We start from the raw sequence: 5,224 nt of genomic DNA on the forward strand, positions 1-5,224 counted from the left end.
GATGTTGGAGCAGGCTCTGCGTGTGTGCGGGCAGAGGACATGTGGACACTCTCTTCCTCTCAATTATCTATGAACCAAGACTATTCCGAGAAAAAGAAAGTCTTAAAAAAAAGATGTTTTTAAGAACACTAGTCGTATATGAGAATAGAGTGTTATTTCATTGAAAGAATGTATACATTACATTGTGCTGCATGGACTACACTATGTAATGTCATGGGACTAAATGATATTTCTTCAGGTGACAGAATTTTGTCACCCTAGTACAGTAGTCCTCCACTCCCCGTATCTGAGGGTATATAGTCCAAGAACCCCAGTGGATGCCTCAAACTACGGAGAGTATCAAACCTTACACACACGACGAAGATTCACTGTACACACACCTTTCCACTCACAGGAAGCATTATACAGCTTCTCTCTAGCACTCTGAAATTGCTAGCAACATTATTACTCTTGCACTTTGGGGCCATTTTTAAGTACAATCAGTGTGATTTGGACACAAGCACTGCGATACCACAACAGTAGATCTGATCACCGAGGAGGCTACTAAGTGACTAACGTCCAGTGTAAAAACCCTGGACCAAGGGACGAGTCATGTTCCAGGCAGGACGGAGAGGGACAGTGCCAGATCTCATCACGCTACTCAGAACAGCTCACAATTTAAAGCACATGAATTGTTTATTTCTGGAATTTTGCCTTTAATGTTTTCAGACCGCAGTTGACCATGGGGAACTGAAATCTGGGAAACCAAAGTCACAGATAACGAGGGATTGCTGTGCGTCATTTCAGCGAAGGGGTTTGTTGACATGGTGCTACTCGGTCTACTCAGTCGAGGCTTGGTTATAGATGTTTCTAAAAACAGGAGCTTTACTTGTAAACATGCACATGTGTCCACTAAGTAAATGGATATGTTCATAAAACTCTGCTGCATTGCATGAACTCTTTGAAAGCACATGTAAAAGAGCCGTTTCTAAAAATTCTAGTTGTGTGTGTTAATGTGCACAGTGCGATGCAGGTACAATACGCAGACACACGTTTCTGGGAATGGCAGTTGTGTCCGTGAGTAAGACCGGTGTGACTTTTAGTGTACGAATGTGTTTGGTACACGATGTTCTCTTTGATGACTCATAAGGCCTGTCCATGGCTGGCGCTTCTAAGAATGCCACTTCTCCACATGGGTAAGAACAGTGCCGTTTCAGTGTGCGAGGGAGTTCACCGCCCTCCTCAGTGCATTAAAACAACCTTAGAGGCGTCTGTGCAAGACACGTTTCTAAGAGCAATAGAGTTAGGCTGCCTTCTTGTGAGGGAGTGTGCTCACACAGTGCGCCACATGTGAGAGACTCTGTAAAGTCACACGTATTAAGGTGTTTTACAGAATGCTAGCTACATATGTAAATAAGTGCCGTTATTATGAATGAGTAGCATTATTATGAATGAGTACTATTATTAAAAGAAAGTAATATCTCAAGCAAGGCGTGTGGAACGTACTAAATGTAAAGGCACACGTATGAAAGATGCTTTTGAGAATAACGGAACCTCAGCACGTGTGGGTAGTGACATCTCCGGGAAAGAACACGTCACCACACGTGTTTCATTTAGTTCATTCTTTGCAGACACCATTATAAAGTTGATCTAAGAAAGCTAGCTTTATATGTGATAGATAACGTTGTTTCTTTAAGAGTAAAGCGCGGACTAAGACATGTTTCTAAGGAAGGTAGCTGGATACGTGAAGAGAGGAAATGTTATTTCAGTGGATGAATGTGTTTACCGCACTGTGTTGCATTCAATAGCCTTGGTAAAAGCACATGTAGAAAGATGTTTGGGCTGGTTGTTGTACATGAATAAACAGTGTCACTGAATTGAAAGAATATGATCAAAATTCTTTTGCATGGAATATGCTGGGTTTTATCACAGAAATTAGCATTTGTTGTAACCAGATCGCTTTATTTCTGTGAAAAAAAATCTGCTCACAACATGGCCTGGTTTACTACACTCTGTAAGTGCCCAGCTATAGAAGATGTTTATAAGAATGCTCGTTGTATATGTGAATATGTGTAGTATTAATTCATTAAGGATCCATTCACCAGTATGGGATACATGGAATAAACTATGCATGTCACATGCATAAAATACGTTTCTACGGTGACAGAATTTCGATGCATCTGGGTAGCATGATTTCGGTGTATTAGTATGTCTATCACATGTGCTCTGTTTAATAAAATCTGTACAGACCCATGTACAGATGTTTCTAGGAATGTTAGTTATATATTTCAATAAGTGCAGTGTTATTTTCAGTAAATGAATTTTTCACCATACTGTGCTGCATTTAAAAAATCCGTAAAGGCACGTATACAAAAACCGGTCCCCCAAAATGGGTATTTGTAAGACTAGCAGTTGTGCAGTGTTGTTTCAGAGAATGAAAATGTTTATCCAACTCTACTGCGTTGTTTTACTACCTTTTGTGAAGGCACAGCAATAAATAATATTTCTAATGAGGCTAGTTGTATATGTAAATATGTTCAATTTATTTTGAAAGTATTGTGCATGGGACATGCTGTGTATATCACATGTATAAAATATGTGCATGGAACACGCTGTGTATATCACATGTATAAAATATGTCCATGGTGATAGAATTTTGATGCATTTGAATAGTGCGATTTCAGCGTATTAGTACGTCTATCACGTGTGCTATGTTTAATAAAAATCTGCAAAGATCCATGTACAGAACACGTTTCTGAGAATGCTGGTTGCGTACGTGAATAAGTGCTGGGTTATTTTCAATGAACAAAAGCTTTTAGCACACTGTGCTGCATTTAAAAAACTCCATAAGGGCACACAGACAAAAAACTGTTCCTAAAAATTGTAGTCGTAGACACAAGTACACAAGTACAGTCTTATGTCGGTGAAGAAATGTGTTCGCCCTGTTGCTGCACTGAATGCATCTTCAAAGCACATAATTAAACACGTTTGCAAGAATACTAATTGAATATAGGAATAAGCGCTGTCTTAGTTAATTAAAATAATGCGATATCCACATGGTGGTGCATGGAACACACTACGCGACCCATTAATAAGTGCAACGTTATTTCGGTGAATGAATATGTGTATCATTATGCTGCATTTCATACCCTTAGTAAAGGCACAGGTATAAAAGATACTTCTAGGAATGCTAGTCGTATATGTGTTACTTTGAAAGAATGGGTTCACTACTGTGGTGTATGGAATACAGTATAAGAGTAATAAAATCTTGTTTCGTACAGGTAAGTATTTTAGTGAAATGTGTTCAATGCAGGAGCTGAATTTAATACTCTATTTTCCCGCTCTGTGAATTCGTATCAGGTTTTCTCCCCTGAAACAATTCTGAATCAGTAAAAAATATTATAGCATGCTATGATTGCTAATTAAAACCTTCAACGAGTGTTCATCTTTGTAAAATTAGTCTGGCTAAATAGTATGTGATAAACTAATCAATAAAACACATGGGAACAGTCTACGCAATCTTATATCTTGTACCTATCGGTTAAAATAAAAATGCTTTGGGAGAAGCCATATCGAATGAGAAAATACACTACGCTGAGGTCAGATCATCTTGTCGTTAACAGATTGTGAATGTCATGCACTTGATCGTGGTGGGATGATACTGTGAAGCAAGCGAACATGGTTAGAAAACATCTCCTACGACATAGCCTGGCAAAAAGTAACAATGCATGTTATTGAAAGGCCGCTCCCCTGGATTACAACCGAGAGAAAGTGAGGTAAAAAGTATGCTAGAAGGATGTAAAACTTTAACAAGAGATATGCTTTCTCACTTTGAAAATAAAGTAGAAATGCAAAGAAATGAGTATGCTAAATAAGAAATAAAAGTATCAATTATTATGGAAAGAGGCAAAAACAGAAAGGAAGAATATTAGAAATACCCATATGTCACCTTTCAAATAGAGGTAACAGAATTAAAACGAGTGCCTTGGATTTTCTTTTGGGAACCAGAGACAATCTCTTTTCCATAAACTCATGTGATTTAGAAAAATGAGCCAGCCACTCTCTCGCCTATTAAATATTCTAGCGATTTAAGTCTTGTAGATATTTCAGTGTTGATGGTTTCAAGCAGCATGCAATAGTTAATTTTTAAAAAGCACCATTTTTTGATCTTCTAAACCTTATTCATGAACTTTCCTACTGTAATCACATGACAAATTAGGAAGTCCCATTGATCTTATTTTATTTTTTAACATATCGATTAGCAGGAGTCTAGCAAAGAACATTTTAGTAAGTCGAAAGTAAAAACTTTTTGTTCATTACTGGTTCATGAAGAAATGTCAAAGGTGGTTAAATTCTCCTTTGAAAATAAGATTAGCTAAAAAGAGTATATCCAGATATTATTGATAAATTAGCTTCTTTAAAGCCAAGAAAGTTAAAGGATAATAAATTCTGTTTGAGGTATAAGTAAAATATTGAAATTAAACCAATGCTGTGGGTTTTCATATCCTTTTCCATTTTCAATAGTTTTAAATTAAAGTTGTAGAAAAATTAAGAACACAAATGAGAGAAAGAAGGGTTTGGGGCGCAATCTTCTTCCTTGGCCTCGGGCTAGGATGCGGCTCCACAGGCGACCCACAGGTTCCCCGTTTTTTAATACGAATTTCTCTACCGTAAATATGTGTCCCTCTACAGGAAACCATGCTGTGATTTCTCCCAAGAAACAATTCTGAATCCTTAAAAAAATAATACAGGATGCTACGAATTCGACGCTTAAAACACCCATAAGTGGATCGTGTTGCAAATTCTTGCAAAAATTCTGTGAGAAGGGGCTGGGGAGGGCAGAGCGGTGAAGGGGACCGCGTTTGGTGATGGATGGCAGCTAGACTTACGAGGCCGTGTGCACAGGGACGGACTTCTAATGCTGTCCACCTGGAACAGATGTAATCTCGGACACTCATCGACCACAAAATCGACAAGTGAATACATCACATGAGAAAGTAAGGGACGAGGCACAAGGAAACTTTCGAGAAAACGGAAGGTGCTATACTCACCGTTTAGGAACGCATCTGGGGAAGGCAGGGGAAGCCCCCTCCTCGGCCGTCAGAGCCCGCCTCCTCCGGGGGTCCCCGCTCCAGGTCGCGCCGAAGCCCGAGCAGCACCTCATCCTCGCGGGGAAGCGGACCTGGGTCCCCGCGCGGGTGCGGCGCCGACCCGCAACCACGCGTGCGCCGGGGGTGCAGCAGGG

The 5,224-nt window shown here is 39.6% G+C and overlaps 1 long non-coding RNA gene across 1 annotated transcript in view; it reads right to left on the bottom strand.

The window, feature by feature from the left end:
- The window catches only part of LOC111730495, an 18,151-nt gene extending 12,999 nt beyond the window's left edge, over positions 1-5,152 (bottom strand). The window contains exon 1 of the long non-coding RNA XR_002776717.1: positions 5,031-5,152. This is a non-coding gene — a long non-coding RNA (uncharacterized LOC111730495). The remainder of the gene's footprint in view (positions 1-5,030) is intronic.
- Positions 5,153-5,224: the final 72 nt, after the last annotated feature.

This window comes from Pteropus vampyrus, unplaced genomic scaffold (assembly GCF_000151845.1).
Source record: "Pteropus vampyrus isolate Shadow unplaced genomic scaffold, Pvam_2.0 Scaffold317, whole genome shotgun sequence".
In the NCBI taxonomy this organism is placed as follows: Eukaryota; Metazoa; Chordata; class Mammalia; order Chiroptera; family Pteropodidae; genus Pteropus; species Pteropus vampyrus.